The sequence below is a fragment of the Synchiropus splendidus genome, chromosome 18 (genome assembly GCF_027744825.2).
Source record: "Synchiropus splendidus isolate RoL2022-P1 chromosome 18, RoL_Sspl_1.0, whole genome shotgun sequence".
Classification (NCBI taxonomy): Eukaryota; Metazoa; Chordata; class Actinopteri; order Syngnathiformes; family Callionymidae; genus Synchiropus; species Synchiropus splendidus.
In genome coordinates this window covers 9,271,664-9,297,526 of record NC_071351.1, presented here as the reverse complement: position 1 = coordinate 9,297,526, position 25,863 = coordinate 9,271,664, and the positions used below count along the sequence as shown (strand labels likewise).

The 25,863-nt window shown below is 42.4% G+C and overlaps 1 protein-coding gene across 7 annotated transcripts in view; it reads left to right on the top strand.

Moving 5' to 3' along the window:
• The window catches only part of noc2l (NOC2-like nucleolar associated transcriptional repressor), a 116,830-nt gene that overhangs the window by 35,334 nt on the left and 55,633 nt on the right, over window positions 1–25,863 (top strand). For 2 of the 7 annotated variants that reach the window (XM_053848471.1, XM_053848464.1), the window contains exons 3-7: window positions 4,847–4,939; window positions 6,262–6,434; window positions 8,098–8,140; window positions 8,276–8,334; window positions 18,541–18,745. The gene's annotated coding sequence lies outside the window, so the exon portion shown is untranslated. Of the gene's footprint in view, window positions 1–3,130; window positions 3,180–4,846; window positions 4,940–6,261; window positions 6,435–8,097; window positions 8,141–8,275; window positions 8,335–18,540; window positions 18,746–25,863 lie in introns of all 7 variants that reach the window. The other 5 variants (XM_053848466.1, XM_053848468.1, XM_053848469.1 and 2 more) reach the window with 5 other exon arrangements.

Sequence of the window (25,863 nt, the reverse complement as noted above, 5' to 3'; positions counted from 1 at the left end):
CTGAGGATGCAGCTGGGTACACTGAGCCGCAACCCGGCTATTTGCTTCAGCGTAGATAACATTCACATTCCTTCTTCGCTCAGAAGTTGTAGCGTCCCTCAGTATAGTTTCGATTTTGAAGATGTCTTTTGTGTCATGGCATGCCTTGAACCTAAGTTATTTTCCACGGCCATCATTGGTCCATCTGTTCTTTATCTCTGCTGACTAACAAGCGACTCCTCAGCGTTGATGAGGAAAGAGCTGACAGAAGGTAAACACTGACTCTGGATGTGTTTGTCTGTCTACTGCTGCTCACTCCAGGATGGATCACTCGTCCTGGGCCGCCACTCCAGACCTGAAGAGAGACGGGGCCTCCTGATGAATACACGCTCCCATGATAAGATTAGCATGGCAAACAAAAACATGCGGGACAGTCTCGCATGTTCAGCGTCTGAAGCTATTGAGGAACTTTTCTCTCCCTCTGTGGGCGTCTGCTTGTCTGTCTTTTGCACAATGGGATACTTTTAAACCTCCTTGGACAGTTTCTTGTAATCTGTTCACATTATGGGATCAATGAAAGCAGTAGGTGATATTCAATGACAGTTCCTTGCAATGACCACATGCAACAGAACACACAATGAAAAGCGATGAGTGGAACACCACTCCAAATTGTGTGTTCAGTAATGATGAGTCTGATTCCGTGTCCATATATGCTACTGTTCACCCCCTGTAGTGCAACCCTCTGACTGACAGCAGCGGTGCCATTGTACACTAGCTGCTCTTTGGTTCCCGTCCGACTGTATCTAGTGAATTGAGGGGGGAGACCTCCAGTATTGATCACTGTGTGGTGTGATCCCACAGTCTCTCCCTTTGTCCTCCGCCCCCTTCTCTCCTCATGATCAATAGCTCTTTGTGCAGACTTTTGGCCTCTGACAAATCACCCCAGCCTGTTGTCTCCGTACTGCTGCCAATCACTGCTGCTGCTGAATAAGCTCCTGATTCATTTTAGATTCACATCCTGCTCCCTGACAGTGTCATTTAACACTTGAACATATCTGGTTGGATATCAGTTAATAGCACGTCAGTTTTTATGATGCATTTAATCTGCTGCATTAGCTTCACTAATATCCCAGAATTTCATATTGTGAAAAATGCGCATGTGAACAGATTATATGGGCTTCATAGTTATGCATGCAATGTGATGTGCTTCCATTCATCTTTTCCACTAATTATATATGCACTAACACAATGACACACAAAGCTAACTGGAGATTAATGGCTTGTGTTATTAGCTTCTTCCTTTTGGGCTACACAGTGTCCATGCTCATCGGGCTGTCAGCAGATAAAGGTCTCATGACTCATTAAAGACCATTGTTCCAATGGAGGACCTCGGAGAATGTGACTGAGAGATCAACAGGTCACGGTATCACAGTCATGTACTGAACAACAGAACCTGTTGTTGTGCATATCAATTGCTTTTTAAATGGTCGGTAACATAAGCAGCACACAGGTAAATCTGAATTCTTACAATACGAATAACCCATCACAAACTCTGAACAGAAGATCGTAACTGGAAACTTCCCAGGGAAGAGGTGATGGGCTCACACTCTCAACAATCCAATTTCACTGGATTTGTTGGGTCATGTCGACACTCATCTTGTGGTTCAGTCCATTCTTTGCACCTGGCCAGTTGCCATGAGTCAGCAGCGAGGCGGTCAGAGGTTTCCACTTCTAGACACAACAGTCACTGAGGGAAAAATAACTCGCTGATGCCTCAGCCTTCCTATGTAGTCTGGGATGAATCCGAGTTTGGGAGAGGCTTATTGTTCGGATGTCTTTGTAGTGCAGGACCCTGGAGGCGGAATGTGGGGATTTCCTCTCTGGTGGGTATTTTTAGATCTGCGAATCCAAGAGACTTCTGTGTGATGCCGTTCAGCGTGGGGTCCCGCTGTGACGTCTGTGCACTCGTGAATGTGTGTCTGCTCATATGATCGCAGACAGGATGTGCGTATGGATCTGTGCCTGAAGCTCTTCCAGGAGCTTCTCTGTCCAGGATTCATGATCGAGTTGAACGGTGTTACATTGGAAATTTCATGGTTTAACTTCTCCCCTGACAGCTCATACGTCAGTTGAAAGCATCCATGGTTAGTCCACAGCTTGTTCACTGATGTGTTTCATGGAGGCTTCGCTGGGTCACCTGCAGGTCTCTGACCCCCCGGAATAATGTTCTCCTTCTGGACCCACATTGACAGCCATCAATGGGGGCGTCCATGCAGTGGACAGGCGGGCGGATGAGCGGGGTGAAGTAAGGGAAAAGACAGGTCAGATCTTAGAGGCCTTGTCAATTCTCAGTGACAAAACCAAGTCACATCTCCTTCCGGGTCTTGAGCACAGACTGTCATTCCGACTGACAAGACCTGACACTGTGGCTTGACCTGTCTTTAAGGAAGTGAGCACTAGTTGTTAAAGGCAGTGTATGTATGTGTGGCAGAGTCAAGGGGTTGGAGCAGGTGAAAGGTTTCACTTTTGACACAAAGTTTGGGAAATTTACTTTCTGAAGTTAAACTGGAGGCAAATCTCTGTGTCAGTGGCGGACCTCTATCACTGCTACCATTCCTCTGCTGAATAAAATAACCAATTTTTGACCATAATATCAGTTTTGAATTGAACATTGCATAATCTTGAAGTCCTTCTCGATCTTAGTACACTGTTATGAAAGTTTTAAAAGACAGTTATAAGAGACAGCTATAAAAATTTGCTTAATTTTTTTTATTCTAAACACAGGCAACCTATACTATTTTGTAGCTTGCTAAAGTTAATTCTTATCAAATGTTTGTGTCGTGTAATTTGTAATAATTGAATGTCTTTTTTTCACAATTACTACATTTCTACATTTTAAAATTATTTTAATGTTATTGCTATTATTTTGAAGGTCACTTCCGGTGTTACGTAAACTTCAACATAGTTGAAACTAGCGATATGGTGTTTATGCTTCCATTACCAAATGAATTTGTTGGTCAGAAATTCAGAGTTATGGAGTCACATTGGCTTTACTTTTTAAACCGTAGTATAATGTTAAAAAGAGTTGTGAGTTACGATAAATCTTTTCACTGGATTAAGTCTGCACTCTCCTCCATATGCCCCATAACAGCTGCTGCACGGTACAATAGCCTGGGATGACATCATCACATATTTCAGCGGTGAGTCAGGAAACAGGTCAACTCTTGAATGTCTTGTTCACACACTACTTATCTTTCCTAATGGAATTAGGTTTGCCAGCCCCCCAAGCTACTTCTCTGAGGGAAATCCCCCAAACTGTTGATGTCTTTACATTTGTGGAATCACATGTTTGCATGTTTATGTCCCCCTCATAGGGAGTAAGAACAATTATAAATGCTGTCAAATATTTGTGTGGTAAGTGCGATGTGAAAAGTGTAAATGACTTTTTATTACAAGTATTATTAAATATGTAATAAGCATTTTTGTGTCTGTTAAAATAGTTGCTCAGTCAAATTGTCGTTTCCAATGGACGTTTGAAATTACACTTCCATGTGAAGTATCCGTCAAATGTGTGAGATTTGTGATGAGACATACAGGTTCTTACGTACAGGCAGCTGATGAGCTGCTCAAACATAAAAAATAAAAATAAAAATATATATTGACAGGAGCACGGTATGTTTACACTTTCTGCATTTAACCTGATAAAAGATTTAGATTGAAATACAAAATGGTTTCGGTTCGGTCAGTGCAGAAAACAGTATAAATATAAGGGAGTTAATAAGATAAACAAATGAAATTGAGTATGAGAAATGTTTTCAATGTTGACATGTTGATGATGCACTCAAAAGTCCGTTACATTTGTGTAATTGAAAGTCAAACACAAAAGTTACTTCCAATGGCGTCTTTAAGTTGATTCTTTTTGACTGCGTCTTGTCTTTCATGGTAAACAAAAAGCGGGTCCTTTAATGTGCGTATTAATGTAGAAGCAGGTGGTAAAGACCCCTTTGTTAATCACTTAATGATGAATCCCCCCCACTTTACATCACCAGCCGTTTACTCCTTGTGCACGGCTCGTGGAAACTTTATAAAAAGTTTATCTTACCATGAAATGAGTGGGCACGGATAAATGGCTAACGTGGGGTTTTGTCCGTCAATGCATTGGGTCTATTGGGGGTCCAGCGACTGGGCAGGTTTGGACCATATGTCATCATTCCGTGCTTTTGTGTGGGCGTGTCTCTGTGGCAACCGCATCAGCTGTGGCCATTGTGTTTTTGGGCTCAATGGCCCATATATTCATTGCGGGGCTAGTGTGGGCTCAGCAGCAGAAACAAATTGATACATACAAGGCCCCAGCCCCATTTGGCTTGCATGACACATTTGGAAGGGACAAAAAAAGCACATTTTGGTCTGTTGAAAATCTTGAGAAAAGCCTGGTCACCCTGGTGACGGTGCAGTAAAAGCCTGCATGGACCATTAAACTCCAATCAGATGTAAATTTGGGCTGCCCCCCGGCCCATGGATGCAAAGCCCCCTTCTCACAGCCGACACAAATTAAACAGTTTGTTTGCCAATTCACATGTCATCTTAATGAGGTTTTATTCGCTGGCCTTTGTTTAAATAAAGAGACTTACAAACCATCATTGATTTATAATATTGGAGCACTTCAGCTGCTTTAGAGTTCTTTATTACTCACTCAGGCTGCGATGCTTGTCTTTATAAAGTACTGTACTTCACTGCTTTATGGCTTTATCATCGATAATATATATTTTATTACAATATTCTGACAATAAGGTGCCGCCAAATGTCATAATACCTTATTAAAGCCGGTTGAAGAAGTGAAGATCAAATTCTATTATTATTTCTCCAGCAGGACTTGGACCTCCACGACCAGCCGGACCTGCGTGGTAAACCACAAATGAAAACCAAAGGTGGAGACCTTACCAGATGTGCGTAAAATAAGGTAATGACAGTCAAAATGGGGGAAACATTAAAAACAGGTGGAGAAATTATTAAATTATCATGTTACTTGATGAAAAATGAAAACAACAAAATGCTCTGATTATTTATTATGGGATTCAAACGATTCAAATTAGATGTAATGTTACCAGAAGAAATACAAATGATATAAAAAATATATGATGCAATGTGCCCAAACCCATGTTGTGACGCCATACGAGACACACAATACTGTAATGGTGCTGCTACACCCATAAATGAACTCACTGTGCAGTATAGAAACTTCACATAACACAGGAAACAAAGTTTGTGGCACACACACAGATTTCGGGTTAACACTGTCTCTGACACAGGAAGCCATGTAGCTTACAGAGAAAATATTATTTTGCACATTGGCTGGCACATTGGCTGGAGAATTGCTCAGATTTTCAGTCACGTTTGAGGTCACATACAGTCTGGAGTGGAGTTCTGTGATGATCAGAATAATTCTGATCTGAATATTCATTTATTTCTGTTAAAATTATATCAAGAAAGAAAAATAAAAGTGCCATGTTGCTTCAAACAGCAGACAGTATTTAATCTCGACAGCATTTGAAGAGTAAAAGTACATGAAACTCATGATCCATTTACTTTGGAAAGCTCTCGTACTCGAGTCTTGATGGTTCGAGTTTACGCACGTGTGTGGTCAGGGTAGCATCAGGTGTTCTGCTTCCACTCCAGTTCATCTCCTCGTGTGAGACAGTGCAGCTTCTGTGTACAGGCTGATCGCAGCAGGACGTTTCTCTGGCCTGACCTGAAACCTGACATTACCAGTTTAGCGACGGCCTCCCCATCGCTCCTCTTTTGTTGCCCAGCTTGGCTAACGATGCAGTGTCTTTTTTTGCCGTGCGGGATGGGGGAATGCTAATTTGACAGACGCGTGATTAAATGCTAAAGCTACACAACCAAACCATCATTGCAATTGTGTGTTTTTGTCCCATTCTCTGACTGCTCAATTAATGCTTTGTCTCATCACAGCAGGATTTCATCTTGCAGTCAGTGCAGTTGACTTCTAGCCGTGATAAAGGAATAATATACGGTGACCCTCAAATGAATGAACCTGACCATTGACCCAGTATTTAAAATGAATGACAATTCAGTGTATGTGCATTTAATTTGCACATTTAAAGATAAAAAATACATTTGTTATAAAACGTATAGTTGTAGTTGTACATGTATTGTATTGAAAACTGCAAAACTCACTGGGTGAATCCTTCGTGAACCATTCTATTATTTCTAGAAATCTCTGTGAGTAGATTCATTGAGGAAGGCTTTTGTTTTGCCCAGGTAAAATGACAAGTCAAAGTCTGTCAGACGCCTTGGCTGAGATGGCAGAAGGCAAGTGTGAAAAGGAGGCTGGATGGTGTTACTGTCTGGCAGTCTGGTGTCCGCACAGACTGCAGTCTTGTCTACTGGTGGCTGTGGAGGATTCATTGAGCAGCACATTCAGCCCACTACATGTGAGTGACAGGTCCCTGCAGCCAGTGGCACCCTTTTCCTCATAAAGCTGCGCAGCTCATCCCTCCGTGCTCTCGCCCATCTGGCTGCCCGCATCTAACAAGGGCTGTCCTCTCCTCAAAGAGAGGAGGTGGAGTGAAAGAGAAAAAGTTTAAGACTTAAGAATCCCATCAGATTCTCCGTGGTCTGCAGGCTCCAATTATTCAGAGCTTATCTTTTCAGCTCGGCTGATCTCCAAATGAATAAAGTGCGGGCCACATTACTGACGGGCGGCTGCACCACTAAAGAGGCTGAAGGAGGATCAGGGCTGTGGGTTATGGTGTCAATCTGGCTCCGACCCCCGAGGTTAGGGAGGTGACGTTATGTAGTGACAGCACCTCGCCATCCTCTTGTAGCACCTCAGATGGCTTAAATGGAAAAGGGCAATCACATTAAAAGCGCTTTCTTTTCTCTTCTCAACCAAAAAAAAGAACAAAAAACTCTTAATGAGTGACTCTTGACTTTTAAGTCTGTGCCAGAATGATGGAAGTATAGAAGAAATAAAAGAGGGATTCCAACCAGAACAGTGTGTTCTTTAGGTGGTGTCAAGAGCCACATGGAAGGTCTTTAGCAGATGCTAACAAGAACCAAACAGCTGGCTTAGACGGACCTTTTAGATACACACAAGTGTGATGTTTCATTGAACACATTTGCACTGTGACAACAATGATTCATAAAAACCTGTACAATTTCTTCAGGAGGTTTCATTATGTTACTGTCGAAGCTGTTGCATTAATGTTACCACCGATTGTGCTTCCATTCTTTTGTGAAGCTGCAGACTCTAAAGATGGTTCCTGAAGCTGCGTTAAAGTCCGTGCCAAAGTCCGGGCCAGAGCAACAGAAAGTCTCAGATCTGACAAGTGTGGATGTGCCCCTCTTTTCTACATTGGGAGTGTGGGAGATTCTCATGCTACTATACAATACCCAAACAAGCGGGTATGCCTAATTCAATTAAGCCCACGAGGCTGTGCCAAGTGGGCTCTGGTCCCGACTGACTGAATGAGCTGCCACATGAGAAAGAGTACAGTTGCTGGTGGGAGAGTATCATCAGTGAAAACATGTAACAATTCTAGTGATATTAATAACACATGAATAACATCTCATCTAACAAATTAAAAACAAATAATCCCCATATATATATATATATATATATATATATATATATATATATATATATATATATATATATTAGGGTTGCATAAAACAGCTGAAGCAAGTGTGACATAACAAGGTGAGTAATTTTAAGTTTGGGATGCAGTCAGTGATGGTTCTGTGCTTGGACCTTGGTGTAGCACCACAAAAAATGTCTGACTTTAACATGGAATGAACGAATGCTGGCGCACTTGACAATAATGTTGTGAAAAATATTTACCCATTTCACACTTAATGTAAGTCTGACTAGTGCAGGGACATGTTGTGCTGTACAAACAGCATAGAAAGCAGGAATTTAATATAATTTGGGGTGAAATGAATTGTCATTTTTGTCGGAATCACTTTTACTTGATCTTAAACCGACATGAGAACTTCTTTTAAGATGTTATATTGAGTTCTTTTCCTTCATTTTTAAAAATAAAAGTTGTTTCCTGCTTGTTTGCCTTTGATCTAAGTCCAGTTTCCATCCTTTAGATCCGGTAACAGATCACCATAACTGCTCTCCAGTTTCAACAATGTAAGTCCTTTATTCATCTGTCCAATATGAGACAATTGTCTAACACATTGGTCATCTTGTCCACAACTGTTTTATAATTGTGAAACGTTTCATGCAAAAATACTATCAAACGAACATTATTTTTGTCCTGTCAAGGGAGTTGATGAAAAAGAAAACAAGAATTTGGACTGATTCAACACGGACTGATCCAAAAGGTAAGACTAGTTATCGTCTCTTAACTCCTGACCTGACATTTATGAGCTCCAAGTGTCCAGTAAAACCACAATTTTATGGAAATAGTATTCTGAATTTAAATGTAACAAAAGGAGCATGAGAAAAGGCTCCATTTAAGAGGGTGTGAATGAGTTAGTGACATGTACTTATCATATGTCAGAAAAGAAAGTTGCTAAATAGCACAACAGTCACGGCTGACAACAAGTCGCACATTGTTCACCAAAACCTGCTTTTCTGCATTTTCAACACTTTTAACTTCTTCAGCTGTGAAGTATCTCAGACCCGAGAGGCCTTTAGATTTTGAAGTTTCCAAAGGACTCCTGCTGCTTTTGCCAGGACCCTCATACTTAACGGCACAAAAAAGCCCCTTAAACATTTGACTTTTCTCACAGAAACAGCTTGCTAAATGGCATTTCTGTAATGGACTCCTGCTAGGGTTCATACGTGTTGTATAGCTACGTCGCACAAAGTTGAGTCAACACAATTACCATGAGAAAGCTCCTAAAGAAAGGACCTGAAAAAGGTTTTTTTTCCCCAATAAAAAAATCTGAAACTATAGAATTCTTTGTTTTGTTTGGTGAAAAAAAGATGATTATCAAAGACATGGATGGTCATTTTTTCCTCTATCGGAAAAGTGCTGCCCAATGAATAACTTATTTACATGCCAAAGGCACAGGGCTTCGGTTTAAAAGGATGGGAAAGCAGGGGCCTCTATTATGGTGCCGCTGGTCACAGAGACTGAGGGCACTTCGGCTGCTCCCCTGCCGGGCAGCGGTTAACAAGGCCTCGGTTGAATTAAAGAATGGCAACGAGTTTTTAATTGGTGACACATTATATTTATCAAGCTGACAGAGGAGTCATCGCGCTGCAGCCTTTCTTGTTTTGTTCTTGTCTGCGCATTACTTCCCCCTAGGTGCCCCTGCATGCCCCACCTTCTGCTGAGGTCCCTCACGTGTGAAGGCAGCGAAAAACATAATAATCGAGTATCAAGCTGAATGATAACTCTGAATTATTCATTAGGCTCTCCTTAAGTGTCGGATAACACCCCCTAACTCAACAATGGCTTCTCTTTGTCACTTGGTCCACACCAGTTTAGAGCTTAGCATAAAGACAATCATTTTTCAGGCTTTTTATCATCCAACGTGACAGAAGTTGTGCTGCAGCCACAGAAAAGTTATTAAGAAGCGTTTAATATTTAGGTGGGAGTGTTTAGTCACCTTGTTAATAGACGTGTGGCCCTCAGAAAAGACAGCTGAAGGTGTAGGACACGTTCAAAGCACTTAATAATAAAAAGACTGGATTTTTTCTCTTCTTATGCTTGGGTCAGATTCAGTATTCTAAAGACAATTTACTCTCATATTCATGTCCTGAGAGTGTTTAGATCAATTTAGGTCAACATGTAGTTATATAAAAAGTACAAATAAATATAAAAAAGTAATTGTAGGAAATGATCTCATAGATTGGAACATAATTTAAGAAATCATCTAAAATATTAGAGAGATATATAATAACGATAATAATAATAATTTAGTAAAAAAGTAAAAAAAAAACTTTGATTCAAGTTGTATTACTATTGTCTTACTCTTCCCCTTTATACATCATACTTTGTTCTGAATAGTTGAGTTGGCTTTGCTCAAAATATTTGGTCACAATTGAGTAAATGGTTCGAGTGCTTTCAGTAAACCTGGGGATAATGGTTGAATTTTACATATTACTGTTTTTTATAGTTTGAATGACAATTTTGTAGATTTTCTTGACGGTCATGCAAAACAACAATTAAGTTAACTACATAAGTTTAAAAGCAAGCTTTAGGCTGCACGTTACTTAACAAACTTTTTAGTGAAGTATCTCTGCTTGGTTTTTTTTGAACATCTCGAGTTTTTAAGTAAATCCTTTGTGTCTTTTAAATGCGTTAATAAAGCACAGGGGGGGTCCCGCCGATGCTCTCCAAAATGCTCGTGAATGAAAGGGAGCTGGGCGAAAGAGGTCTAATGAAATATTTAAGATTTGGGCTAAAAAGAAGCTCTAAAAAACGGCCCAACAAAGGAGTCTGCTGAGGGCCTCTTTTGTGTGTGGAGCCGGCGGAAGCAGGGGCCGAGCTGCTACAGATGTGAGGAGGGCCCATATTGAGCAGTGATGTGTTGGTCCTGCTCACAGCTGTGTGGCTGCCGGGCCGCTCGGTCCACCAGCCCCCTGCTTTTGTCAGCTTTTGTTGTGACCACAGAGCGGCGATTTTACACCGACCTGATTGCACAGCAACGGCTTTGTGTGGCCAACAAGAAGACCCCGCCTTTTCTTGACCATCAGTGGTCACTTTTCTTTGCAGCTCAGACACATACCCGGTCATTCTTAACCCATCAGCCTACACACAGATTCTCTGGCGTAGCTTGTTATTACTGAAGTAAAATAAGGTCCGGGATCTTCTCTCTGTGGGCAGTTGCAGTCCCATAGATAACTGGATCTGTGGGTGGGGAACCGCCTCCCTCTCCATGTCTATGATCTGCCTGTTTAGTGCCTAAACACTCTTGATTAATGAAGGTCTCATTCTCCTCAACATATGCCATTCTCAAAGCCCAGCGTGGCCACAACGTTGGCTGATGTCCCTGAATAATGATGTCACAAGGTCACAGGGAGCCGTTTTAACTCTGAATAAGTGAGGTGAAGTAAGAAATTGAGCTTTAAGCAGCCAGTGCCGCATCTGGTTCTGAGTTAATGTGTTGGAGACACTGATTTAGTGTTTAAGGTGAAGAAGGGATGACAGTGAAGGATGTGAAAAGAGCAGTGTTAAAAGTCAAATAAACCAGCAGGAATGCCAGTGTGTCGCTGTGTGGCCCTTTAATAGTCACGTTGCATTGACTTTTAACCAATGTCAGCAGTATGTTGCGCTGAATTTCATAATAGCGTCTGTCAAACTATCAATCGCTATCAAACATAGCATTTCTTATGCTCTTGGAACTGCGTCTTTTCACCGAGTTTACTTTCAGTATGGTTTGTTTACATTATTATAGGTTTCCTCATCTCACATCACCCCCTGTGAAAGGTTGGGCCACAAATCTTAGTTTCCAGTTGCTCCTCACACAATTTCTTCTCAACTGTGAAGACTTGTGAATCCGAGTGAATCCGTTTGGCCTGTTATAGCAACATTAGCACTCTTTCATTTGTTTATAATTATTGTCTTTTGGTTTCTCAAATCGTTTATTAAACCAGATCCACTCTCAGCCCGCCTAATAAGTTCTCTTTTCTAAAGCACTGGCTCGCTCGCTGCCCTTTCCTCGGGTTTGTGTTCCCCACAAAGACCTGTCACGTTTAATGGCCTGTTGGGTGAGTGGGTTGCTGTAGCCCTCTCTGGAAGAGAGCCTCCAGAAGAATAGCTCATGGTCGACTAATGCAGCTTAGTATTCTTTAAAAAGGTCTGGGGGACAATTAAGAAAGTGTTTCCCATGGCTGTCCCCCCAGTGGTGCATGGACGTGTGTGCACCAGCTCATCTGTTTGATCGACTCTGATGAATGGAGAACAGGTAGAGGAGCAAACTAGAGCGGGAACACAGGGGGAAACACCTCTCGTATTGTTTCTATTTAAATGTGATTCTTGTTAAATGATACGTATTAATTTGATCCGATGCCCGACGTTTCAACCACTGACAAGTGTTACAGAAACCTGCTCTATAATACCACGCAGGGCTCCAGATCTGTGTGACCTGATACGTGGAAGTCATGCTGTCTCTTTGCTTGCGTCTGTCTGCGCATGTTGTGTTATGTTGGGTCGTCTTACTGGCGGTGCACTGTCGTGGCATTTGGCCACCAATGCAGATTCCACGCGTGTAAATCTTTCAGGGTCTTAACCCCGACAGCAGACTTAACTCCTCACTGCGATGAAACCTGTCACCTCAAGTGAATGGCGGTGACTGCCTGTGTGCTGCTCCTGATTTCAGTGAAACAGAGCACGGGATTTGAATCATTCTATGTGAAATTCTTGTGGAATCCCTCACAGCCAACTCTAAAACTTATCTATAAGATAAAATGTGGTTACATATATTTTATAACTTCATCATTCTTCATTCTGGATTGATTGGAAGTTGCTTAGTGAAGAGATTTGTGATTTGTTTGTTTTTGTTCATCATTCTTACAATTTGGAATTTAGAAGTACGAGTTCGCGCTCACCCGTCTTCTAATTCCACGGATCCATGCATGTTTGTTTGTGTCTGGACTTGGTGTCACTCATATTCAATACGTTTGGAGACTCAACAGAAATTAAAATAATTATTGAAAAGTTAATGGTTGTTTTTCTGCTAATACTTACTCTGACATTATTGATCTCGAATTGAAAAACTGCAATTCATCCTTTTCTGAATGATGCCACTCAATTATCTCTGTTTTATGAAAGCGCCACATCTAGAGGTCTATCTAACGCTCACATGGCCACACAGTTCACTGCTCACTGAGAGGCCAAGGTTTTTCTTTGCTCCATACCCCCATTGTACCGCCACCAACATGAACAAAAAGTAAAAGAAGCCAATTAAGTGCTGGAGGTTTTTTGTCCTGTGTTGCAATTAGGTACTGGCTCAAAAAAACATCCTCAAGTACCCTTTGGGTTGTTGTGTTGCTGGGTCATAGCAGCAGGGCCAGAACGATCCACCCAGGTGCACATTGACTGAAGGTGTATAGAGATGATGTAGAGAAAACCACTGACCAAGATAGGACTTAAGTGGAGTCCTTTGACCTGCCATTCAAAGTCCTGCCATGTATAGTGAGTACACTACACATTCTGATCATCACTGGAAATAAAGTACAGCCCGCTCTCGTTTTTTTCTCTCTGATTTCGAATGAAAATCCAGAACTTGAACGCCCCTGAAAAAAAGCTGAAAAAAATAACGTGCGCGGACCGATCAGCTGACCCACGACACGCTTTGTTATTGTGTATAACGCATGGATGCAGATCAGTATCTGTATGCAAATGTGTCCCGTTAGCTACATTTACTGACTGTTTTCTTCATATTGAGGTGTAAAACCTTTCCTGTCTCCGCACTGGACCGTGGTAGAGTGTCACAGGGGAGGTGCTCGCTCTCCACACCTCTGAGGCTGGAGCGCGGGCTCCAGGGTTTGATGTCCTGTTGTGGGCTGGAGCTGGGACAGGGATGAAGCGAGTCTGGGACAGAGTGTGACTTGGTTTATGACTTTGTCACAGCCAAACTGCACAGAAGCGCACATTCAGAGCTGGACACGCACCGGGCACCTCTTCCCTTCTGGAGAGACGTCACTCACTCGGCAACCCCTCCCACATGCAGCGGCCACACACATAGAGGAACAGCGCACCTGCAGCAGACACTCTACATTCACTCCTACAAAAGCCTGTTTTAAGGCTTGGAACGCATTATTTCTTTTTCCATTCATTGTAATGGAAAAAATCGATTCAGATTTCAAACAATTTGCTTCTCGACCCGAGGTTGGCTTGTATTGAATCTTTCCTTTATTTCCAATCAGCCCATCAGCATAGCCCACCTGTCGCATACCATTTGCATTATTTCAGACAATGCTGTCCCAATCATCAGGGAGATTTTTCAGGGAGATTTTTCAATTAAACGCCTGTCTTTCGTCATAATAATTCGGGCAACTTTAGAAATCTGGATCCACAATTGATAGACATGCGACACATCCCTCCCAAGACGCAAGATAATCGTTTATGCTCCGACATCACATTCCATCTGTGACAAGAGATTACTGCCATCACCCCAGACCCTGACAGACAAAACAGGAACTTGTGTGATGCATATTCGACCAATTAATCAGTTGCCATGACCCTATAAACTCCCCCCCCCTCGATATACACACCCACACACACATGCTGACACACTCCCTGACTCTGGGAAACTGAGAGTCCAGCAGCTGTCAGGGTGGTGTGTGTGCCTGGGCCAGTGTCCGGGCGTGTGTGTTACAGAAGGGGCATGGGAAGGGTTCGAGTGTGCCACACTAATAACTCACAAGTGGCCCACTGCGTTATTAATGTGCCACCACACTCCTGGTATCTGACCCGAGGAGACATTCCTGTGTGTAATGGGCAGCAGCTGGAGCAAGGTTTCCGGGAGGACAGCTGACAACAAGCAGACAGGGTGAGGAAGGGAAACTCCCTTGGTTATCACCCCCCAGAGACCAAAACTCGCACTCCCCTTAGTCTGTCCTCAACAGAAATTACTTTGAGTTCTTTGAGATACACTGTGTTACTAAATAGCCCTTACTTTAAGTATTTTTGAGCCGGAATGGTTTAACTTCTTCAGCCATGAGTGGTATAAATCAGCACGGTGTATTGCTGAGGGACTTTTGACCTTTTCCTTCCAGACTTTAATCGATGCTCACAGTTCGATTCCAAGACGGCCCTTTCTGCGTTGTCCTCAGATTACTCTGCGGAGAGTCACGCATGGATTTTCCGTTAAAATGCAGATGAAAAAAACCTTTAACCCGAATGCTCCTCATGTTATAATGCACACACTATTTGACTTGTATTTCTTGAGAAATTTTGGTTATAGACAGTGATAGTTTGTATTCAAGTATCTTACTTACTTCTCTAAATGCCAAAAATGTTCCTGAAGACTTATATGGGAATTGTTCTATACAGTACATTTTGTAGTCAAAGATTTCTACTAGATGACTGCCGAACAATAACAACACCTCTTCATGTAGTGAGTGACTACAGTGTTCTTCATTTCTCACACCTTCCCTCGTCTTAGAAACAGTGCTCCCTTGTTTTTATTGGGGTCATATTGGAAACCTGACCCCTGGGTGAAAAATGGCCTCCGTGGTTAAATCGACGGCCTGGAATATTTTTCAAAAGGGCCTTTTTTCCACCGTACACTGAAGTGGGGGCTGACACTCAGACCTCAGGCTTGGCTGACGACCAGTGGCTGGAGCCGTGTTGGCAACGAGGCCGTGAGAAACAGGGGGGCGACACCCAAATGTCATCACAGCTGCAAAACTGCTGAGCATGAAAGCCAAATCACTGAAATATGTCGCTCGAGGACTACCGGCAATGCAAACAGAGCCTAATTCGAGTGGCTGCTGCAGGAGGGTAGCAGGGGAAGCTTGTGAATCATGAGTAAGAAACTTGTGCACGTGTGGGTGGTTGTGTGGGAATTCCTACTGGGTCAGCCGCCGCCTCATAATGCTATGTTATTGCCCAACAAGAGTGATGTCCAGTCACTGAGTCGTGCTCATACAGTAGTAGCTTTATTGTTTTGACATTTACCCCAGTGATGTGGACGTTTGAGTCACAAATTGGATCCGTGTTTCACTTCAAGTTAGTCATTGTTAGAAATGTCACAGTTTTAAGTCTCACATTTTTGTGATTGGCTGACTGTATGGAGGTCTTTGTTTATAATTCTGGAAAGATATACTCTAGCTTTTTACATCCATGCAATGTCTCTATCACATGACCCCCACTATCAGAGGGTAGGTAGGGGTCAGTTAAGAAGCAAGTCACTTATTGACAATGTTTATAATCTGACAAAATATGTACAATGTTTTTGTAAATGTAGTGGTATGCTTTTTAGTCACAGTTTATTTATTGTTATTAGTAGTTTGAGTTAGTTATTATTAGTTAGTTAACTCAACATTCATACAATATGAATGTAATTATGGGTAATACAACGCTATTTATGCACAATAGCAAGAACAATATCACAAGTATCAGCCTTGGTAAAAAACATTACATTAATGATAACAAGGTTTAAAAATAAAAGTAATATTAATAACTTGGTCAGCTACTACAAATGTAAGGAGGCTCCACCAACTCGCTCATTTCCACCCACGTTGTAATTTTATTTTGGAATGTTTGTAAATATCATTGAGCCAGTGAGCTCAGTAGGAAAGCAGGCAGCAGCAGCACAATCACTAGTCACATACAAGAAAGGGACCACATAAGGGTGACACATCTTTGAATGATGTCTGGATCCAGTGGTGGCTTAGAAAACCACCATTAATCTGCATTAATCTTCTTTTTTCTTATTATCATCAACAACAATGAAACACTATTGAAGGAAACAGAAGTCAACCAAAAGCAGCAACACTCAAAAACAAGTGAACAAGCATAGTGGCATTATATAGGTTTCTACTCTTCTCCTTCATTGCTTCTTGTTCATAAAATAGGAAATGTTCAGGTCAGACTAGCAGTATAACATTTCCTGTTATTTGCCATGACAGTGTTTTTACTGGACGGAATCCAAATTTTTCCCCTGTCTCATTACTTTCTAATGTTTGCAATCACAGCGCTAAGACAATAACACGCTGCTTTGCTTTTAGAATTTTCTAAATGTTCCACAACAAGTTGGTTTTCCGTTGAACAATTGCAAGTTGGTTCAGAATAAGCGTGGATTTGGTAAAGTATAAATTGGTCTTGATGATGTCATCGACTATGTTGACACAGGCGGCCTTAATACGAAAACTAAAATAGGGCATCTTGAAATATGCAAAAACGTGCTTTGAACTTTGACCTGTGCTTGTGTGTGAACCCAATCCTGCAGTCCTGCCGTCACAAAGTCAAAACCCAGTGTGTATTTACATATCGGCCAACGCAGGTGTGCGTATGTTTGTGTGTGCAAGCGCGCAACAGTAACAGGGTACAGGTTGGCGTTTATTTGTGGATCTGAGGAGCGCTGGGAAAGTTCAAGAGTGGCAGTAGCAGGGCGGCTGATTGTGCGGGAGGCAGATTTGTAGAGTGGGTGAGTTGGGGGCTGTTAGTGAGGTGAGCTTGAGAAGGCGGCTGAAGAGAAGGGGTGTGCAGAGAGTGTGAGAGGGCCGGAGCTTGTGCCTTTCAAGGTGTGTTATTTGTTCAAGGCTGTCCAAACATTTACAGAGCGCTGGCAGCCCAGGAATGCAGAGGCAGAGCCGAGGCAGTCGTGGGAAACCGCTGCTCTCCTCAACCTCTGCAGACTCGTTCCCCCTCAGGCGGAGTGTCAACACAGACAGTGCCAGAGATGTGTGGGCCTGATAGTGACAGGTCCCGTCAGCAGCCATGCACGCACGCACACACACTGACACACACGTGTTACGCCCATCAGGCACGCAGCCGGACTCACTGCCTCGCTTGCAGGCTGACACACTTATAGGGCGACTAGAGTTCGAGCCACAAGCCTCCCACACGCGTTTAATTGTTTGCCAGAAAATGTATTATCCATTAATAAGTGTTGAACATAAACTATTTAGAGTTTAATAATAGACCCTGTGCCCTGCCCAGGCATGATATTTTACATGAAACTTGAACTATAAATCCACCAAAACTATATTTATGTAGAAAAACGATTGAAGAGTCGTCATTGTTTCTTGTTCTTAGGTGAAATTATTATTAACATTTTATCATCATTTAAGCTTAATTGTAAATGTTGAATATTCTACGATCAAGTCAGTATAAAGCATGGAAACAAAAGTGAACCTGTCATTTCATTAAAATTCAATCTGAACAATGTGCCAATGTAGGGAATTGAGCTAATGTACTAGCCTATTTGCCCAGCCCAATGGTAGTTAAAGTTGATTAAAAACCCTGTGACTACCATGAGAACCACGCGTCATTGAAACCCACACCAGGAAGTCTCAGTTGAAGTGATAAGAGTTGAGTGCAGGAATGAACCTTAAGTGTTCTAGACAACCCCAGGTGCAGAGCGAGTTCATTCATATCACTGCGTACCTGTTCTCCCGCAAACAATTGCTTCAAAATGAGATAATGCATGAATGACTTGTTGAACTTCACACCTGCCATTGAGCTGGCACAGACTTCTCACAAGTCACGACAATAAATAAATATATATCTTGCGTTTGCGTGAAGACCACCTGAATCAACCCTAACCATTTGGGAAATACATTTCAACATGCATCAGCTTCTCTGGTGTTCAATCTCTGTCATCAAAAGCATTTGGTTTTGTATAATATATTTTCATAATATTAGACACCTCAGAGATGTCTGATGTGAAAACATTTTGTGGGAATGACTTGGTTTTAATTTGCATATGTATCGGCAAAATAGCCACTGTTTGTGTACACCTGTCGTTGACTTCACAGAGCAGCTGTAAACTATAAAGGGGAAGATGAAGTGAACGTTCCCATGAAGAAAAGCTTTGAGTGAAACTAGCACATCACTTCTCTCCTCCTCTTTCTTACACTTCTCTTTGTCCTCGCGCCTGACACACTCTTCTTCTACCCTGCAGCTTTGCACACCTGCCCGCACTGCTAGAGCGGTGTCTCCTTTCAACGATGAGGCAACGTCCGACCAATGACTGTCGCTGGGAACGGTTAGGGAGCGTGGTGGGAACTCTCCTCCCCTCTCCATTCCCTCTACCTGGGAACCGGCGCAGCCTCAGGGCGGAGCCATCTATCCTGAATGAACACCAAACAAAAACTGTCACCTGACAGGTGAGTTACACGAGTCAATGTTGGCTCTCTGAAGTTTCCCACCAACATCATTTGTATTTTTTTTAAAAATTCATGACAAACCCACCGCACGAGATTTTGGCACGGCCACAAAAAAGAACGGACACACAGAGAGAAACAAAACAGTCTAAGTGTGGGAACTTTTTCTGGTTCCCTTTTTTCTTTCTCCAGCAGTATTAACTCTGCTTACATGGGTATTTGTGCACCTGCGACTGCAGATTAGTGGATCTGCTTCTTTATTGTGTGCAAAAATAAACACTCACGGTTATTTTTGTACCAAGTTTCTCAGTTTGCTGAACCTTTAGAAAACTTTTTTTTGCCTACTTTAATACACTTAATACTGACGATGAAAAACTGCTGGTGCAAGCACTTCGTTCACAGAGTGTTGACATTTTCTCACGGTCGAATCAAAGCTCAATTCCAGCAGTGTCTGCACATGCAAGACCACAGGGGTGGGCCAATTGTTGGAGGAATATGAATTTAATTCGCAAAAAAGGGACCTTTTCTGAAATACAACACATTGCTATGAAATGTTTTAACAAGCAAAGTCAGTTGCAGTTCAATGCAATGAATCTATCCCCTTGTCACTTCTTGAGTATTGACAGTGTTAGTGTCATCAGTCATTTTGCGCAGGTTTTAAACTCTGGTATTTTCATGCCTTCAGCTAGGATTCAATTCTGTGTGAATAAGTCTTCTTTTTGCCATGAGCCAACATTCTCAGATCTATTCAAGTAGTTTTATAGATCTGATTGTATGGTATTGCGTCTTCTTCTTTATTTGGCTAGATGCCATTCCAGCATTTGCTGTTTCCTGTACTCAAACATGAAACAGCTATTTGTGTTGAAGATTATTATGTGAACAGTCAAGTTTTTATTGATGCTGAACCGGTAGTGTTGTACCCTGGCTCCTAGCCTCGGGAGATTTTAGCTCATTTCTATGTTTTACTGCTGGTTTTGTTCATCTACAAAAAATAAGGTATAAACTGTGTTTGTCATTTCTGCGGATAAAAAAAAACTTACCTCACATGTACGCACTAATTTAACATGTTATAATATCCAGTTGAAGATTCATTTGTCTGCTCTGTCTGTTTTATTTTCTTTATTTGGTATGTAACCTTGGTAGCACCGCACACAAACGGGATTGAGTGTGTTTGTAAACTCCTGTATTCATAGACCTTACACATGTCCCGTCCATCTTTGTGAATGCGACCGATGGCAGGATAGACACCTAAGTGTGAAAGAATCGCCCTTTCCTCCTTGACTGCAGCCCCCACTGAGCCGCCACATCCACTTGACTACCCAATAAAAACATAGTAAAAGGGTGACATTGCACTTCATTTAACGCAGCATGCCCTCCACTCTGCCTCCTACTTAGGCCATTGTTAACCTGCGCGACTTGGCTTTGTTGGGATGTTCATGTTGTCTATAAACCGAAACTCCAGACAACAATAGATGGGCAGCTGTTTCCTGGTCACGTAGTACGTTTGCTGTCTTTAACTCATGTGATCTCATTTTTGCTTGGTGGCTACTACTTGGTGATTTTCTAAAGTTGTAGGTGATATCTGAAGTGTGTGACAGGACGGTATCATGTCCCTAGTTGACTATATTGTTTAAACAACTTTCCACCATCACAGTGCGTCTCTGAAAAGTTAAATTACTCTTATTACAAGTCACATGCGTTCTCAAATAATATTATATTCATAGCACATTAATGTGCTTATCATAAATAACAACTGAATTGGAATGATCAAATGGGATGTCCCAAATTAAAACCCGAGAAGCTTATATAGATGCTTCAGTATTTCACTTCATCTTGAAATTTGAGCTGTTATTTAAAGTCTAACTCAATTCCACAGTTGCAAGCACAAACCCTTCAGTAGCAGACGAGACAAACAGGCCGTATTTATTCTCCCCAAACTTCCTTCTTCGTCTCTTTACCCACAGGCTGCTCTTTTGTTTTGCGTCTTTCAGGCTTTGGTTTACAGCAGCACCGAAGGGGACTGGGGCATGTTTGCTCACTCTCTCACTAGAGGGGGCTGCCAAGACTCGGCAATCGCAAAGTGCAAATATGTTCATGCAAAGTCAACACTACTGAAGGCAATGGTGGCTCGTTTGTTGGCGCATGTTCACTGGGACAGGATGGGGATTGTCATGATCACGAGTGCCGATCCTTTGTAACTGTTTCTCCAGGGTAAACACAGTCATCCTGTGACAGACACCCCATTTTGGTGGTCTCTTAGAACACACACTTAAGTAAATTTAGGGCAAAATTTCTATCTACTTCTGTCAGCATTTCCCGTAAACTGCTGTCACTGTATGTCTGCCTCCGCTACCTAAACCTATCTTGCATATCCCACAGCATCAATGTAAACAGCCCTCAGGGATGATTTCTAAAGCGTTTTAGCAAACCCAATTTTTGCATACTGTCGGGTGAGTAAAGATAAGACACAGAATAAGCTTTTTTTCAGAGGGGAAGTCAGAAAGTCAAAATAAAACATGTGTGTTGATGTAGGCTTGCCATTGTCAACCTAATTACTTTGATAACAATGGATGAATAAAGATCATTTGGTAGTCAAATGTCTGACAAGTGACATCCTGCGTGACAACACTGAATACTTGGTCAGCCAAACGTCTCCTCTTTCAGCTCTGGTATGTTAGTATTATTTTTTGTTCATATCATACATTTTTTAACAGAGTCTTTTGAGTCATATGATGGTTGCTGTTTCAGTTCTGTACTTTACAGGTGTCACATTCACGATTGGATGTGTATTTCAAGAGAACCACAACTTACCTTTTTATTGACTGCCCAATAAGTGAAATGTGTCAACTTGCAGCGATGTGTGATTCACACACATGTATTATGTCCGCAGTGCATGGATGCTAAGTAACCCATTAGCTGGAGTTAAGGAGAGAATGAACCCACAGGTGGACCACAGAGCAAATTTCAAGTAGGATCAAACAATTCAGGTTACGACTTTTTTAGATGCACCACTTTGAACGCTAAAGAGAATTCGGACCTAAATGTTCATTTCCCCTCACTATTTCCATGTCCCCTCCCTGTCTGTCGCTGAAGGAAGTGACTTTCTGCCGCAGCACAAAAGCCTTCCACCCCATAAAGTTGGTGGGGAAGAAAGTAGGGGAGGACCGGTGGAGAAGGCAAAGAAGACCAGGGTGTAAAACTATGAAGGAGAACGGTTTTATAGCTGCTGTGTTAATTGAGGTGTTCTCAAAAAGGCATCCCTGGAGGGTCGAAAGAGACAGGAGAGAGTAGAGCGGGAGGAAGAGGATGTCCTGCTGTAAAACAGCTGCTCTTCACTCTTACTGAGGTGATCTCTTAGCCATGTAGGAGAATATGAATGAGGAGTCATCTAATTCACTGGGTACATGAGACATTTGGGGCTAACTGTAGATGTAAAAAGCATAACTTCTGAGCAAGTTAGTCAGACACAATGAGTGTGTGTAAGACTTGTATGTTACAGGGTTGGCTTCATATTTTGTGTATTTAAGTATCTGCAGCTGCAAAAGGTGCTTTTTGTTTAATTTGTGGCGTTAAGTATTTGTAAAATATAAATAGCAATGCAATAAAAAAAGGCTCGACTGTCATTCCTCTCTGTGGGAAATCATTTTCTTGCCAATCTGGCATGAACGCAACTTGGGTTTCTTGTTTTAACGGCTGTCAGACACATGCAGTGGCTGATGAAAGTATATAGCCATTTTAACATTTGTACAAAATCATTTCAAAATTGTTTAGAGTCTTTTCGGAGGCCAGAAAAAAAGCCCCCCGATGTTTCTTAATCTGTCTTTCAGATTAATGTCTCTCTACATCTTCACTGCTTAGCTGTTTTTAAAGCACTACAGACCTACTCTCGGTGGGTTTTGACCCTGCACACCTCCTGCTGCAAGCTGAGCCCAAAGACAAAGCCCTGTTTACACTAATGGCCCACTAGGCTTTTGGTCACAGAAACAAATAGCAGTGGGAAGAAGTCAATAGAATTTAACATTTTGACATTTTTCCTCAAGCTCTGAAAACCAATATTGACCCAGCACCCCTGCATTGCTGTCTTTAGTTCAAGAGCTCAGAATACAAATCAAGCCTGTGCAGCCAGAACTGCAGGACGCCAGTTGAGGGGTGAGGCCAACAATAGGTAGCCCAGGATGGGGCTCTCCCACTGGGCATGCAGAGTGACCACTGTCCCTGGTTTCAAGCTGGTCCACAGTATGCCGATGTATGAAAGGGCTCATGCTATTCTGCGCGCTTTAATGATTTCATCTGAGAGGACCAATTGTGTCTGTGCTCCAGACCCTGCTGGTGAGTGAGGTGGACAAGTTGAAGGGACAGTGGGGGCGCTAACATGTTCTGAGCCACCACATAGCAGGCCAGTAGCTCTCAAAAGCAGGATTACAATCAATTAGAGTCTAATGAGTGAGGAGCCGGACTTGTAACCTGTTGAAGCAGGGTTGTTTAGAAAGCGCGCCGTCGGCGGTCGCATCAATAACTTCGAAAATAGCGCACAAGAGAAAGTGACACACAGCGTGTGGCACCGGCGCCTTGTAAGTGTTGCGGAGCAGCTGCAGGGCGAAAGAAGGCTTTAGCCGGGTAATAATTTCAGTTTGTACCTTTCTGAACTGCACCGATCTGAAAAGCTATTATAAGAAAATTACACATTAGTTAACAAATGAGTAGCGGAAAGCAAGGCGTAATTCGACCGCGTTGTGTTGTCCGACAGTCACTGTTACATGCTTGCAAGAGTTCCAGCTTGGCTATGCCATTTAAATAGTATGCTTTAGGAGGAGGGGTGATTATTTGACGGCAATCTTCTACCACTCCACAAGATGTAACTGTGTTTTACGAGAAGTATCCTTTCACTGCAGCTTCTGGCAGCAGTTGGGCAACATACAGCTCGTAAAAGACAGCAAACAAAAAAGACATTCATAAACATTGAAATTGACAGATTGTCGCCTGCCTCGAGTGTGAGAGCTTACCCCAATATGTGCTGACAGCCATAAAAGAAGAATGATACATACAGCCAGAGAAAGGGCAAACAGTGTGAGCATGTATCACAGCCCAGCAGGGCAGTTTGTCCTCAGGCCAACTTCACCTGTACAGCCCCCCGCCTCACACAGCCACTTCTTTTCTTGGCGCAGTGCCTCACAGCAGGAAAACAGGACCTGGTCATATAAGAGAAGGTGAAACGGCAGGAGTAAAAGCGTCAATCTGGCCTGAGGTGACATAGGCAGGGAGCTGAGTGGAAGTGAGTGAAAGCACAAAAGACTGTCTTGAATGATTTGAGTTGGCCGAAGACGCTGGTTCGTGAGTGTTGCTCCCCCTAACCCTGCAGACTTCAAATACAATTTGAAATTTACAATTTAATATTTTTACTGAAGGGTTGTCAACTTAACATTGATGGTGAGTATTAGAAACAATTTGTTGCTGCTACTCGCATTGCTTCAGTACATGCACTGTCCGTGTTAAACTGAGGATGCCAGTGAATTATACTTTCCATAACTGAATGCTGATGTAGATGCTGCATCTACGACTAAAACCTGTTACTTACTGGTTGACAATGGTGAGAACAGGTTACTAAGTGAGTCAGTGCTGCTTGACATTCTGGTCGGAGGATATTAAAAAAGACCTCAGTCCCCTAAATCTCGACCACCACATTCTCCCGGTTTCATTTTTGATTGTTGTGGGAACGCTCACAAGCTCCAGCTGATGATTGTAATATATGATGCTGCTGGTTTCCTCATTGGAAACAGTTGGGTACCACCGGTCTCAACTGTGCTCAGACACTTTTAATCAAGCAGAACCTGCTGTGACAGCCCAAGCCCCGCCCGGCTCCCCACCTCTCAGAACCAAGCCGTTCTCCTCAGCAACCTCACAGTGGCAGCTAGCATTTAGTAATATTCTGTGGCGACACAGGCGCTTCCACCGTAATGTACCCACTGACGGCAGTAACCGCTCGCATCCTGCGTACCCCCGTCGAAGATTATATTACATGACCACAGGGGTTCAGAAGGAGACGTGGAGCGATTGTTTAAAAGTTCTCGAGACCAGCTGGCATTTTCTCAGGGAGGAGGGAGACTGTCTTTAGTCATGAAAAATCAATAAGGAACATTGTTTGGTCAGGTTTCAGACATTGCACCCAGTTTAACAATTCCTGGGGAAACTTTTAAGTTTTGCTTGGATTCTCCTATGACATTGATCAAATACAGCAGGTTGAAACCTGTGATAACAATCATGTCTGGATTTTTGAGGAGCTGCTGTTCTTTTGATGTCCAAATAAAAAAGTGAGGATTTACTTGCTGTTTCCTCTCTCAGAAATTTCTGATCATCACAGATTCTATATTTGAAAGTGGTAATGTGGAAGTAATGAAGTCATGGTTCAACGCTTATCAACACATTATTTTTAAATTGTCCATCAAATCTGTGAGTTCTGCGTGTCAGTCAGATTTTGGCCTGTTCCCATGCCTGTCAGGCCGATCACTGCCTATATTGACCAAGTCATTCACATGGTTGTGTGTGGAGACGACACACAGGAGCTAAGAGACCTGCTGACTGCATCCAAACGAGTAGTGCGGGAACATTTCAAGTTTTCAGCTCACTGTTTACGCTGAACTGTTAAACAAACCTACACGTGTCTTCTGTACTAAACACCCTGTGGTCAACTTTCATTGGCTGTGACAGAAACTAGGAGTATCACCCCAAGTGAGATGCACCAACTGGTTTGTCCATTTCCCAAATTTAGATGTCCATTATTTGTCATCCAACAAATAAAAAGCTAAGACCAAAATTATTATTATTATTATTATTAATAATTTATTTCCGACAATAATTCGGTAATTGTGCAACAGCGGCAGGTTTTATATTACATGGCAGTTTTTGTACCATTGATTCGAATGGGCGCTGGGGACACTGGTTTACCCTATTCAAGCGTTCTGACCTGACAGTCGTCTGGTTATTTGGCTGTGTGAAAAGGTTGTTGCCCAGAAAGGATTTCCAAGCTAACAGCATTTGTAATGCCGACCTCTGACCCGTCACTTTTGTGGAGCCTCATTAAGTAGGGGGAACACATCAGCCGCTGCTACTTATTACCCTTTCTG